This window comes from Aegilops tauschii, chromosome 2, assembly GCF_002575655.3.
Source record: "Aegilops tauschii subsp. strangulata cultivar AL8/78 chromosome 2, Aet v6.0, whole genome shotgun sequence".
NCBI lineage: Eukaryota > Viridiplantae > Streptophyta > Magnoliopsida > Poales > Poaceae > Aegilops > Aegilops tauschii.
In genome coordinates, this window is record NC_053036.3 from 469,802,819 (window position 1) to 469,818,914 (window position 16,096).

Here is a 16,096-nt window from a genome sequence, read left to right on the forward strand (position 1 = left end):
AAAGTGTGAACTTGCATGTACTGTTGATGAAGATGATTCGCACTCATAAATCTTGATAGTTCTACTCGTCACACTCCGGTCAATCTATCGTAAGCAAGCAATAGTAACCACACATAAGCAATCACTCAAAGGATCGAAAAGAACGAAGAAGACAATTCGAAAACATCAAAACCAATCGAATAACTCTTAGAACATAAAACAATTTCTAACAGTACCAAAATTATGTGAATTTGGTCTTATCAGATAGTTTAGGTCAAGAGCTTTGATTTGCAAAAAGAATCATCACAAACGGAGTTATAAAACTCAAGTTACGATCAAAAGAAGTTCAAATACAAATATTTTTGAATTCAAATCTTAAAACTTTCAAAAACAAGTTTAAGTTGACTATCTGGATAGAGGGGATCATAACGAAGAGGTGGGCGTTGGTTTCATTGAATTTGGACAAACGGTGTAAAAGTTGTGAGGGTTTGAAGACCAGGGGCTAATCTGTAAATAACGCATCTACGAAGAAGTCCCTGACTAAAACTAACAGAAAAAGAAAAGTCTAAATAACGAACGTTCGTTAAACAGTACTACAGAACGAAAACGTTTACTAAAACTTCCTAAACAGAAAGCGTTCGCTAAATAATCTAACCTAAAAAAATAAAATTGGCTAAAAGGTAAACCGAAGAAAACCGAAAAAGAATAAACCGGACCGGGCGGTTTATTTACCGGTTCGGTGATTCGGCGGCTTTGGCGACAAAACCGGCGGCGGCGAGGTTGAACTCCGGTGACAGCGGGCGGCTCGGGCGTGGTCGCCGGCGGTGCTCCGGTGGCCGGGGGCAACGGCGAGGGGCGAGAGCGGCGAGGTGGCGGCGGTGGCGCGCGGGGTGGAGGCGCGGCGAGGCGGTGGCGCAGAACAGCGGCGGCGGCGGCGGATCTGGCGATGGGCGGCGGCGCGACCAGAGAGAGAGGCGGCGGCGTGAGCAGAGAGAGAGGCGGCGGGGCCGACGCATTTATAGGAGGCGGGGCCTCGGGAGTGTGGAGGAGGGGGCAAGCAGAGGCGGCGGCGGGAGTCCGGGCGGCGTACGGCGGCGGCGATGCCGTGCGGGTGCGGGAGTCCGTCCCGAGCTCGGGGACGAGCGGGGCGCGGCGCTGGGCTTCGACCCAGTTGGCCCGTGGGGAAAGGAAGTCTTTAAAAAAATCCACGCAAACAAAATAATAATAAAACCAAATAAGTAAATATATTATATAGGCATATAATATATCAAAATTTTCTGAAAAAGATTTCCTACAGTATGAACATTATTCTAACATAAAATAAAATCCTCAATAATTCAAATAAAGCAAAGAGTGCTACTGCTCATTTTAAAAATACCAAAATTAATTCAAATTTATTTCTCTCTAATTTTCTGATGTAGGGAATCATTTTACCGTAATTTACATATTTTTATTTTTGGAGAAAATTAATTTGAATAAAATCCAAATAACTCCAAATTGAAAAATAATTTCAACAGGACTTTAAATTGGATTTCTTTTAAACTTCCAACTCATATTTCATATGTTTTGAAGAAGTCATTTTATCTTCTCTCATGAAAATCATTGAGTTGCTTGAAGTTTCTGAATTTGAAATATTTCCAAGTGAAATTCAAATATTTTGAAAAACCCTTTTCATTTATTTAAAATGGAAGAAGTCATGTCATCTTCTCTCTAGGGTTTTGTATTTGAAAAGAATTTGAATTCACGGAGATCATAAAAGCAAAGTGAAAGTTTGGGAAAGTCCTTTTATTCCCTCTCATTTAACTTTCAAAAAGTTTCGAATTTCACTCAATCAATCACACCACAATCAAACAAACAATCAAATCTATCTATTTATTATAACATTCCAAAATTTAGAATTTTGGGATGTTACAAAGAGTTCGTCGTAAATGGTTACGTCGATGCAAGCTTTGACACTGATCCAGATGAGTCTAAGGCACAAACCGGATACGTATTTATATTGAACGGTGGAGTTGTCAGTTGGTGCGGTTCTAAGCAAAGCATCGGGCGGGATCTACGTGTGAAGCGGAGTACATAGCTGCTTCGGAAGCAGCAAATGAAGGAGTCTGGATGAAGGAGTTCATATCCGATCTAGGTGTCATACCTAGTGCATCGGGTCCAATGAAAATCTTTTGTGACAATACTGGTGCAATTGCCTTGGCAAAGGAATCCAGATTTCACAAGAGAACCAAGCACATCAAGAGACGCTTCAATTCCATCCGCGATCAAGTCAAGGAGGGAGACATGGAGATTTGCAAGATACATACGGATCTGAATGTTGCAGACCCGTTGACTAAGCCTCTCTCACGAGCAAAACATGATCAGCACCAAGACTACATGGGTGTTAGAATCATTACTGTGTAATCTAGATTATTGACTCTAGTGCAAGTGGGAGACTGAAGGAAATATGCCCTAGAGGAAATAATAAAGTTGTTATTTATATTTCCTTATATCATGATAAATGTTTATTATTCATGCTAGAATTGTATTAACTGGAAACTTAGTACATGTCTGACTACATAGACAAACAAAGTGTCACTAGTATGCCTCTACGTGACTAGCTCGTTGAATCAAAGATGGTTAAGTTTCCTAGCCATAGACATGAGTTGTCATTTGATTAACGGGATCACATCATTAGAGAATGATGTGATTGACTTGACCCATTCCGTTAGCTTAGACCTTGATCGTTTAGTATGTTGCTATTGCTTTCTTCATGACTTATACATGTTCCTATGACTATGAGATTGTGCAACTCCCGAATACTGGAGGAACACTTTGTGTGCTACCAAACGTCACAACGTAACTAGGTGATTATAAAGGTGCTCTACAGGTGTCTCCGATGGTACTTGTTGAGTTGGCATAGATCGAGATTAGGATTTGTCACTCCGATTGTCGGAGAGGTATCTCTGGGACCTCTCGGTAATGCACATCATTATAAGCCTTGCAAGCAATGTGACTAATAAGTTAGTTGCGGGATAATGCATTACAGAACGAGTAAAGTGACTTGCCGGTAACGAGATTGAACTAGGTATTGAGATACCGACGATCGAATCTCGGGCAAGTAACATACCGACGACAAAGGGAACAACGTATGTTGTTATGTGGTTTGACTAATAAAGATCTTCATAGAATATGTAGGAACCAATATGAGCATCCAGGTTCCGCTATTGGTTATTGACCGGAGATGAGTCTCGGTCATGTCTACATAGTTCTCGAACGCGTAGGGTCCGCACGCTTAACGTTCGGTGACGATCGGTATTATGAGTTTATGTGTTTTGATGTACCGAAGGTAGTTCGGAGTCCCGGATATGATCACGGACATGACGAGGAGTCTCGAAATGGTCGAGACATAAAGATCGATATATTGGACGACTATATTTGGACATCGGAATGGTTCCGGGTGAGATCGGGCATTTACCAGAGTACCGGGAGGTTACCGGAACGCCCCGGGAGGTATATGGGCCTTATTGGGCCATAGTGGTAGAGAGGAGAAGGGAGCAAAGGAGGGGGCGCGCCCCCCAAGCCCAATCTGAATTGGGAAGGGGGCCGGCCCCCCTTTCCTTCCTCCTTCCTCCCCCTTCCTTCTCTCCTAAGCCAACTAGGGAAGGGGGGAATCCTACTCCCGGTGGGAGTAGGACTCCCCTTGAGGCGCGCCTAGGAGGCCGGCCCCTCCCCCTCCTCCACTCCTTTATATACGGGGGAGGGGGGCACCCCATAGACACACAAGTTGATCATTGATCTATTAGCCGTGTGCGGTGCCCCCCTCCACCATAATCCACCTCGGTCATATCGTTGCAGTGCTTAGGCGAAGCCCTACGCCGATAGCTTCATCATCACCGTCATCACGCCGTCGTGGTGACGAACCTCTCCCTCGACACTCTGCTTGATCGTGAGTTCGTGGGACATCACGGAGCCGAACGTGTGCAGATCGCGGAGGTGCCGTACTTTCGGTACTAGGATCGGTCGATTGTCAAGACGTACGACTACATCAACCGCGTTGTCATAACGCTTCCGCTTACGGTCTACGAGGGTACATGGAAAACACTCTCTCCTCTCGTTGCTATGCATCACCATGATCTTGCATGTGCGTAGGAATTTTTTTTCAATTACTACGTTTCCCAACAGTAGAAGCACCCAGTTTCAGGCTTGGGTCTAGCTTTGGGCTTCTTCATGGGAGTGGCAACTTGCTTGACATTCTTCTTGAAGTTCCCTTTCTTTCCCTTGCCCTTTTACTTGAGACTAGTGGTCTTGTCAACCATCAACACTTGATGCTTTTCTTGATTTCTACCTTCGCCGATTTCAGCATCGCGAAGAGCTCGGGGAATCGTTTTCGTCATCCCTTGCATATTATAGTTCATCACGAAGTTCCAATAACTTGGTGATAGTGACTAGAGAACTTTGTCAATCACTATCTTATCTGGAAGATTAACTCCCACTTGATTCAAGCGATTGTAGTACTCAGACATTCTAAGCACATGCTCACTGGCTGAGCTATTCTCCTCCATCTTGTAGGCAGAGTACTTGTCAGAGGTCTCATACCTCTCGACTCGAGCATGAGTCTGAAATACCAATTTCAGCTCTTGGAACATCTCATATGCTCCGTGGCGTTCAAAACATTTTTGAAGTCCCGGTTCTAAGCCGTAAAGCATGGTGCACTAAACTATCAAGTAGTCATCATACCGAGCTTTGTCAAACGTTTATAACGTCTGCATCTGCTCCTGCAATAAGTCCGTCACCTAGCGGTGCATCAAGAACATAATTCTTCTGTGCAGCAATGAGGATAATCCTCATATCACGGACCTAGTCCGCATTATTGCTACTATCATCTTTCAACATAGTTTTTCTCTAGGAACATATCAAAAATAAAACAGGGAGCTCCATCGCGAGCTATTGATCTACAACATAGTTATGCAAATACTATCAGGACTAAGCTCATGATAAATTAAAGTTCAATTTAATCATATTACTTAAGAACTTCCACTTAGATAGACATCCCTCTAGTCATCTAAATGATCACATGATCCATATCAACTAAACCATGTCCGATCATCACGTGAGATGGAGTAGTTTTCAATGGTGAACATCACTATGTTGATCATATCTACTATATGATTCACGCTCGACCTTTTGGTCTCAGTGTTCCGAGGCCATATCTGCATATGCTAGGCTCGTCAAGTTTAAACCGAGTATTCTGCGTGTGCAAAACTGGCTTGCACCCGTTGTATGTGAACGTAGAGCTTATCACACCCGATCATCATGTGGTGTCTCAGCACGAAGAACTGTCGCAACGGTGCATACTCAGGGAGAACACTTATACCTTGAAATTTTAGTAAGGGATCATCTCATAATGCTACCGTCGTACTAAGCAAAATAAGATGCATAAAAGATAAACATCACATGCAATCAAAATATGTGACATGATATGGCCATCATCATCTTGTGCCTTTGATCTCCATCTCCAAAGTACCATCATGATATCCATCGTCACCGACATGACACCATGATCTCCATCATCTTGATCTCTATCAACGTGTCGTCACATGGTCGTCTCACCAACTATTTCTTTTGCAACTATTGCTATCGCATAGCGATAAAGTAAATCAATTATATGGTGCTTGCATCTTATGCAATAAAGAGACAACCATAAGACTACTACCAGTTGCCGATAAATTTAACAAAACATGATCATCTCATACAACAATTTATATCTCATCACGTCTTGACCATATCACATCACTACATGCCCTGCAAAAACAAGTTATATTAGACGTCCTCTACTTTGTTGTTGCAAGTTTTATGTGGCTGTTATAGGCTTAGCAAGAACCGTTCTTACCTACGCATCAAAACCACAACGATTTTTCGTCAAGTGTGTTGTTTTAACCTTCAACAAGGACCGGGCGTAGTCACACTCGATTCAACTAAAGTTGGAGAAACAGACGCCCACTAGACACTTGTGTGCGAAGCACGGCGGTAGAATCAGTCTCATGAACGCGGTCATGTAATGTCGGTCTGGGCCGCTTCATCCAAAAATACTGCCAAATCAAAGTATAAGATGCTGGTAAGCAGTATGACTATTATCGCCCACAACTCTTTGTGTTCTACTCGTGCATATAACATCTACGACTAGACCTGGCTCGGATACCACTGCTGGGGAACGCAGTAATTTCAAAATTTTGCCTACGATCACGCAAGATCTATCAAGGTGATGCATAGCAACGAGCAGGGAGAGTGTGTTCACGTACCCTCGTAGACCGAAAGCGGAAGTGTTTAGTAACGCGGTTGATGTAGTCGAATGTCTTCGCGATCCAACCGATCCAAGTACCGAACGCACGGCACCTCCGCGATCTGCACACGTTCAGCTCGGTGACGTCCCTCGAACTCTTGATCCAGTTGAGACCGAGGGAGAGTTTCGTCTGCACGACGGCGTGGTGATGGTGATGATGAAGTTACCGGTGCAGAGCTTCACCTAAGCACTACGACGATATGACCGAGGTGTGTAACTCTGGAGGGGGCCACCGCACACGGCTAAGACAAATCTTGTGTGTCTTTGGGGTGCCCCCTGGCCACATATATAAAGGAGGGGAGGGAAGAGGTGGCCGGCCCAAGGGGGGCACGCCAGGTGTGGGAAATCCTACTAGGACTCCCCAGTCCAAGTAGGGTTCCCCTCCTCTTTCCTATTCGGAGTAGGAGAGAAGGAAAGAGAGGGAGAGGGAGAAGGAAAGGGGGGCCACGCCCCCATCCCTTGTCGAATTCGGTTTGGGCAGGGGGGAGGTGCGCGCCACCTCTTGGCCCTTCTCCCCTCTCTCCACTAAAGCCCAATAAGGCCCATTACTTCTCCCGGCGAATTCCCGTAACTCTCCGGTACTTCGAAAAACCCGAATCACTCGGAACCTTTCTGATGTCCGAATATAGCCTTCCAATATATCGATCTTTACATCTCGACCATTTTGAGACTCCTCGTCATGTCCGTGATCTCATCCGAGACTCCGAACAACCTTCGGTACACAAATCACATAACTCATAATACAAATCTTCATCGAACGTTAAGCGTGCGGACCCTACGACTTCGAGAACTATGTAGACATGACCGAGACACATCTTCGGTCAATAACCAATAGCGGAACCTGGATGCTCATATTGGCTCCTACATATTCTACGAAGATCTTTATCGGTCAAACCACATAACAACATATGTTGTTCCCTTTGTCATCGGTATGTTACTTGCCCGAGATTCGATCGTCGGTATCTCAATACCTAGTTCAATCTCGTTACCGGAAAGTCTCTTTTCTCGTTCCGTAATGTATCATCCCGTAACTAACTCATTAGTCACATTGTTTGCAAGGCTTATAGTGATGTGCATTACCGAGAGGGCCCAGAGATACCTCTCCAAAACACGGAGTGACAAATCCTAATCTCGATCTATGCCAACCCAACAAACACCATTGGAGACACCTGTAGAGCATCTTTATAATCACCTAGTTACGTGTGATGTTTTATAGCACACTAAGTGTTCCTACGGTATTCGGGAGTTGCATAATCTCATAGTCAGAGGAACATGTATAAGTCATGAAGAAAGCAATAGCAATAAAACTAAACGATCATTATGCTAAGCTAGGGGATGGGTCTTGTCCATCACATCATTCTCTAATGATGTGATCCCGTTCATCAAATGACAACACATGTCTATGGCTAGGAAACTTAACCATCTTTGGTTAACGAGCTAGTCAAGTAGAGGCATACTAGGGACACTCTGTTTTGTCTATGTATTCACACATGTATCAAGTTTCCGGTTAATACAATTCTAGCATGAATAATAAACATTTATCATGAAATAAGGAAATAAATGCTACCTCTTGAGCACTGCGTTGGTTTTTCCTTGAAGAGGAAAGGGTGATGCAGTAAAGTAGTGTAAGTATTTCCCTCAGTTTTTGAGAACCAAGGTATCAATCCAGTAGGAGACCACGCTCGAGTCCCACGCACCTACACAAACAAATAAGAACCTCGCAACCAATGCAATAAAGGGGTTGTGAATCCCTTCACGGTCACTTACGAGAGTGAGATCTGATAGAGATGATAAGATAATATTTTTGGTATTTTTATGATAAAGAATAAAAGTAAAGATTGCAAGGTAAACGGTAAAGAGAAATAACGGGAGATTAATATGATAGAAAATAGACCCGGGGCCATAGGTTTCACTAGTGGCTTCTCTCAAGAGCATAAGTATTACGGTGGGTAAACGAATTACTGTCGAGCAATTGATAGAATTGAGCATAGTTATGAGAATATCTAGGTATGATCATGTATATAGGCATCACGTCCGTGACAAGTAGACCGACTCCTGCATGCATCTACTACTATTACTCCACACATCGACCGCTATCCAGCATGCATCTAGAGTATTAAATTCATAAGAACAGAGTAACGCCTTAAGCAAGATGACATGATGTAGAGGGATAAACTCATGCAATATGATATAAACCCCATCTTTTTATCCTCGATGGCAACAATACAATACGTGTCGTTTCCCCTACTGTCACTGGGATCGAGCACCGCAAGATTGAACCCAAAGCTAAGAACTTCTCCCATCGCAAGAAAGATCAATCTAGTAGGCCAAACCAAATTGGTAATTCGAAGAGACTTGCAAAGATAACCAATCATACATAAAAGAATTCAGAGGAGATTCAAATATTGTTCATAGATAATCTACATCATAAACCCACAATTCATTAGATCTCGACAAACACACCGCAAAAGAAGATTACATCGAATAGATCTCCAAGAGAATCGAGGAGAACTTTGTATTGCGATCCAAAGAGAGAGAAGAAGCCATCTAGCTAATAACTATGGACCCGAAGGTCTGAGGTAAACTACTCACACATCATCGAAGAGGCTATGGTGTTGATGTAGAAGCCCTCTGTGATCGATGCCCCCTCCGGCGGAGCGCCGGAAAAGGCCCAAGATGGATCTCACGGGTACAGAAGATTGCGGCGGTGGAATTAGGTTTTCGTGGTGCTCCTCGATTTTTTGGGGGTACGTAGCTATATATAGGAGGAAGAAGTAGGTCGGTGGAGCCACGAGGGGCCCACGAGGGTGGAGGGCGCGCCCCCTGCCTCGTGGCCTCCTTGGTGATTTCTTAACGTCCACTCCAAGTCCTCTGGATCACGTTTGTTCCAAAAATAACGTTCCCGAAGGTTTCATTCCGTTTGGACTCCATTTGATATTCCTTTCCATCGAAACACTGAAATAGGCAAAAAACAACATTTTGGGCTGGGCCTCCGGTTAATAGGTTAGTCCCAAAAATAATGTAAAAGTGTATAATAAAGCCCATTAAACATCCAAAATAGAATATATAATAGCATGGAACAATCAAAAATTATAGATACGTTGGAGACGTATCAAGCATCCCCAAGCTTAATTTCTGCTCGTCCTCGAGTAGGTAAATGATAAAAACAGAATTTCTGATGTGGAATGCTACTTGGCATAATTTTTAATGTAATTCTCTTATTTATGGCATGAATATTCAGATCCGAAAGATTCAAGATAAAAGTTTCATATTGACATAAAAATAATAATACTTCAAGCATACTAACTAAGCAATCATGTCTCTCAAAATAACATGGCCAAAGAAAGTTATCCCTACAAAATCATATAGTCTGGCTATGCTCTATCTTCACCACACAAAATATTTAAATCATGCACAACCCCGATGACAAGCCAAGCAATTGTTTCATACTTTTGATGTTCTCAAACTTTTTCAATCTTCACGCAATACATGAGCGTGAGCCATGGATATAGCACTATAGGTGGAATAGAATGGTGGTTGTGGAGAAGACCAAAAAGGAGAAGATAGTCTCACATCAACTAGGCGTATTAACGGGCTATGGATATGTTCATTAATAGATATCAATGTGAGTGAGTAGGGATTGCCATGCAACGGATGCACTAGAGCTATAAGTGTATGAAAGCTCAACAAATGAAACTAAGTGGGTGTGCATCCAACTCGCTTGCTCACGAAGACCTAGGGCAATTTTAGGAAGCCCATCATTGGAATATGCAAGCCAAGTTATATAATGAAAAATTCCCACTAGTATATGAAAGTGATATCATAGGAGACTCTCTATCATGAAGATCATGGTGCTACTTTGAAGCACAAGTGTGGAAAAAGGATAGTAACATTGTCCCTTCTCTCTTTTTCTCTCATTTTGTTTTTTTGGGCCTTCTCTCCTTTTTTTGGCCTCTTTTTTTATTTAGTCCGGAGTCTCGTCCCGACTTATGGGGGAATCATAGTCACCATCATCCTTTCCTCACATGGGACAATGCTCTAATAATGATGATCATCACACTTTTATTACTTACAACTCAAGAATTACAACTCTTAGAACAAAATATGACTCTATGTGAATGCCTCCGGCGGTGTACCGGGATATGCAATGAATCAAGAGTGACATGAACGGTGGCTTTGCCACAAATACGATGTCAACTACATGATCATGCTAAGCAATATGACAATGATGGAGCGTGTCATAATAAACGGACCGGTGGTAAGTTGCATGGCAATATATCTCAGAATGGCTATGGAAATGCCATGATAGGTAGGTATGGTGTCTATTTTGAGGAAGGTATATGGTGGGTGTACGATACCGGCGAAAGGTGCGCGGTATTAGAGAGGCTAGCAATGGTGGAAGGGTGAGAGTGCGTATAATCCATGGACTCAACCTTAGTCATAAAGAACTCATATACTTGTTGCAAAAATCTACAAGTTATCAAAACAAAGTATTACGCACATGCTCCTAGGGGGATAGATTAGTAGGAAAATACCATCGCTCGTCCCCGACCGCCACTCATAAGGACGACAATCAATAAATAAATCATGCTCCGACTTCATCACATAACGGTTCACCATACGTGCATGCTACGGGAATCACAAACTTTAACACAAGTATTTCTCAAATCCACAACTACTCAACTAGCATGACTCTAATATCACCATCTTCATATCTCAAAACAATTATCAAGCATCAAACTTTTCTTAGTATTCAACGCACTTATAAGAAAGTTTTTACTAATCTTGGATGCCTATCATATTAGGACTAATTTTAACAATTCAAGCAAATAACCATGCTGTTTTGTAGGACTCTCAAAATAATATAAGTGAAGCATGAGAGAACAATAGTTTCTATAAAACAAAACCACCACCGTGCTCTAAAAGATATAAGTGAAGCACTAGAGCAAAACTATATAGCTCAAAAGATATAAGTGAAGCACATAGAGTATTCTAATAAATTCCAAATCATGTGTGTCTCTCTCAAAAGGTGTGTACAGAAAGGATGATTGTGGTAAACTAAAAAGAAAAGACTCAAATTGTACAAGACGCTCCAAGCAAAACACATATCATGTTGTGAATAAAAATATAGCTCCAAGTAAAGTTACCGATGGACGAAGACGAAAGAGGGGATGCCTTCCGGGGCATCCCCAAGCTTTGGCTTTTTGGTGTCCTTGGATTTACCTTGGGGTGCCTTGGGAATCCCCAAGCTTAGGCTTTTGCCCCTCCTTGTTCCATAATCCATCAAATCCTTACCCAAAACTTGAAAACTTCACAACACAAAACTCAACAGAAAATCTCATGAGCTCCGTTAGCGAAAGAAAACAAAACACCACTTCAAGGTACTGTAATGAACTCATTCTTTATTTATATTGGTGTTAAAACTACTGTATTCCAACTTCTCTATGGTTTATAAACTCTTTTAATAGCCATAGATTCATGAAAATAACTAAACAACACACGAAAAACAGAATCTGTCAAAAACAGAACAGTCTGTAGTAATCTGTACCTAACGCAAACTTCTGGAACTCAAAAAAATCTACCAAAATAAGACGGCCTAGAAAATTTGTTTATTGATCTACTACAATTGGAATCAGTATTTTATCACGTACTGGTGATTTTAAACAATTGTTTTCGTGAACAGAAAGTTTCTGGAATTTTCAGCAAGATCAAATAACTATCATCCAAGAAGATCCTATAGGTTTAACTTGGCACAAACACTAATTAAAACATAAAAACAAATATAACCAGAGGCTAGATCAAATATTTATTACTAAACAGGAGCAAAAAGCAAAAAAGACTAAAATAAAATTGGGTTGCCTCCCAACAAGCGCTATCGTTTAACGCCCCTAGCTAGGCATAAAAGCAAGGATAGATCTAGGTATTATCATCTTTGGCAGGCAATTCTTCAATAGAACACCTATAACCCTTAGGAATTTCTTTCCTCTTATTAATGATAAAACTCTTAGGCAAGAAATCGAGAAATTCATTTGTAGCAAATGGTTTCTCAATGATAGCGAAAAAGTTGGGATGAACACTTATTGATTTGAGATCCGCAGTTTCCTTACTAGAGGATTCACCCTTATTTTTAGGAACGTACATAAGCTTGGCAATTTTGGTAGGAGGATTTGGATTATTTTTCACGGAAGAAAAAGCGGACCCTAAGTTGGTTATAATACCCTCAAGCTTATCGATTCTAGTGGAATCTTGATCTATTCTTTCATTAACTATGGGTTCCTTTTGTTTAAAAAATTTCAAAATAACTCCTACCTTAGATCCATATTGGGTAATTTGATTGTGGATCTTTTTATCTAAATTCTCAAGAAACTCTACGGTAACAAATTTATTTTCAATAATTTCAAGCCTTTGCATCACATGCTCCAAAGTTAACATAGTTCCATTAACCAAAAGAGGTGGAGAACCAAACAAATCTGTCATGGCATTATAAGAATCAAAAGTATGGCTACCCAAGAAATTCCGTCCGGTAATGGTATCAAGAATATATCTATTCCAAGGAGTGACGCCTACATAAAAGTTGCGAAGAAGAACGGAAGTAGATTGCTTCTTAGCAGATTTGTTTTGAGCATTGCAAATTCTATACCAAGCATCTTTTAAATTTTCTCCCTCCCTTTGTATAAAATTGATAACTTCATTCTCGGGAGATAAAGGAGTAGATAAAGGACTAGCCATAACGATGAAGCAAGTGAAAAGAAGCGGACGGAAAAGAGAGGGCGAATAAAACGGCAAGGGTGAAGTGGGGGAGAGGAAAACGAGAGGCAAATGGCAAATAATGTAATGCAAGGGATAAGAGTTTGTGATGGCTACTTGGTATGTTGACTTGTGCGTAGACTCCCCGGCAACGGCGCCAGAAATCCTTCTTGCTACCTCTTGAGCACTGCGTTGGTTTTCCCTTGAAGAGGAAAGGGTGATGCAGTAAAGTAGCATAAGTATTTCCCTCAGTTTTTGAGAACCAAGGTATCAATCCAGTAGGAGACCACGCTCGAGTCCCATGCACCTACACAAACAAATAAGAACCTCGCAACCAACGCAATAAAGGGGTTGTCAATCCCTTCACGGTCACTTACGAGAGTGAGATCTGATAGAGATGATAAGATAATATTTTTGGTATTTTTATGATAAAGAATAAAAGTAAAGATTGCAAGGTAAACGGTAAATAGAAATAACGGGAGATTAATATGACAGAAAATAGACCCGGGGGCCATAGGTTTCACTAGTGGCTTCTCTCAAGAGCATAAGTATTACGGTGGGTAAACGAATTACTGTCGAGCAATTGATAGAATTGAGCATAGTTATGAGAATATCTAGGTATGATCATGTATATAGGCATCACGTCCGTGACAAGTAGACCGACTCCTGCCTGCATCTACTACTATTACTCCACATATCGACCGCTATCCAGCATGCATCTAGAGTATTAAGTTCATAAGAACAGAGTAACGCCTTAAGCAAGATGACATGATGTAGAGGGATAAACTCATGCAATATGATATAAACCCCATCTTTTTTATCCTCGGTGGCAACAATACAATACGTGTCGTTTCCCCTGCTGTCACTGGGATCGAGCACCGCAAGATTGAACCCAAAGCTAAGCACTTCTCCCATTGCAAGAAAGATCAATCTAGTAGGCCAAACCAAACTGATAATTCGAAGAGACTTGCAAAGATAACCAATCATACATAAAAGAATTCAGAGAAGATTCAAATATTGTTCATAGATAATCTTGATCATAAACCCACAATTCATCGGATCTCGACAAACACACCGCAAAAGAAGATTACATCGAATAGATCTCCAAGAGAATCGAGGAGAACTTTGTATTGAGATCCAAAGAGAGAGAAGAAGCCATCTAGCTAATAACTATGGACCCGAAGGTCTGAGGTAAACTACTCACACATCATCGGAAATGCTATGGTGTTGATGTAGAAGCCCTCCGTGATCGATGCCCCCTCCGGCGGAGTGCCGGAAAAGGCCCCAAGATGGGATCTCGCGGGTACAGAAGGTTGCGGCGGTGGAATTATGTTTTCGTGGTGCTCCTCGATGGTTTGGGGGTACGTAGGTATATATAGGAGGAAGAAGTGGGTCGGTGGAGCCACGAGGGGCCCACGAGGGAGGAGGGCGCGCCCAGGGGGGTAGGCGCGCCCCCCTGCCTCGTGGCCTCCACGGTAATTTCTTGACGTCCACTCCAAGTCCTCTGGATCACGTTTGTTCCAAAAATAACGTTCCCAAAGGTTTCATTCCGTTTGGACTCCATTTGATATTCCTTTCCTTCGAAACACTGAAATAGGCAAAAAAATAGCAATTTGGGCTGGGCCTCCGGTTAATAGGTTAGTCCCAAAAATAATGTAAAAGTGTATAATAAAGCCCATTAAACATCCAAAACAGAATATATAATAGCATGGAACAATCAAAAATTATAGATACGTTGGAGACGTATCAATAAATAATAACTTTATTATTGCCTCTAGGGCATAGTTCCTTCACTTGGCCTATAAGGCCCATATCTTTTGTCGGGGGTGCCCGGAACCCCTTCCGGTGACCCGATAAGTACTCGGTGCATCCCTAAGCACTTCCGGTGTCCGAATACCATCGTCCTATATATCAATATTTACCTCTCGACCATTTCGAGACTCCTCGTCATGTCCGTGATCTCATCCGGGACTCCGAACAATGTTCGGTCACCAAATCACATAACTCATATAATACAAAATCGTCATCGAATGTTAAGCGTGTGGACCCTACGGGTTCGAGAACTATGTAGACATGACCGAGACACTTCTCCGGTCAATAACCAATAGCAGAACCTTGATGCTCATATTGGCTCCTACATATTCTACGAAGATCTTTATCGGTCGAACCGTTATGACAACATACGTTATTCCCTTTGTCCATCGGTATGTTACTTGCCCGAGATTCGATCATCGGTATCTTCATACCTAGTCCAATCTCGTTACCGACAAGTCTCTTTACTTGTTCCGTAATGCATCATCCCGCAACTAACTCATTAGTCACTTTGCTTGCAAGGCTTCTTATGATGTGCATTACCGAGAGGGCCCAGAGATACCTCTGTGATACTCGGAGTGACAAATCCTAATCTCGATCTATGCCAAGCCAACAAACACCTTCAGAGATACCTGTAGAGCATCTTTATAATCACCCAGTTACGTTGTGAAGTTTGATAGCACACAAGGCATTCCTCCGGTATCCGGGAGTTGCATAATCTCATAGTCAAAGGAATATGTATATGACATGAAGAAAGCAATAGCAATAAAACTGAACGATCAATATGCTATGCTAACGGATGGGTCTTGTCCATCACGTCATTCTCCTAATGATGTGATCCCGTTCATCAAATGACAACACATGTCTATGGTTAGGAAACTTAACCATCTTTGATTAACGAGCTAGTCTAGTAGAGGCTTACTAGGGACACGGTGTTTTGTCTATGTATCCACACATGTATGAAGTTTCCGATTAATACAATTCTAGCATGAATAATAAACATTTATCATGATATAAGGAAATATAAAATAACAACGTTATTATTGCGTCTAGGGCATATTTCCTTCAAAAATCTACAGACACATGACAACAACTGCATCAGGGGTACCCTCAGAAATCAAATACCTTCAGTCCATGTGTGATGGATGTGGTGCCTATGGCCACAACAATGACAAGGGTGGTGGATCGGATGCGCAACAATCAGTATGTGATTGAGAGTGAGCCGGCACGTGACAC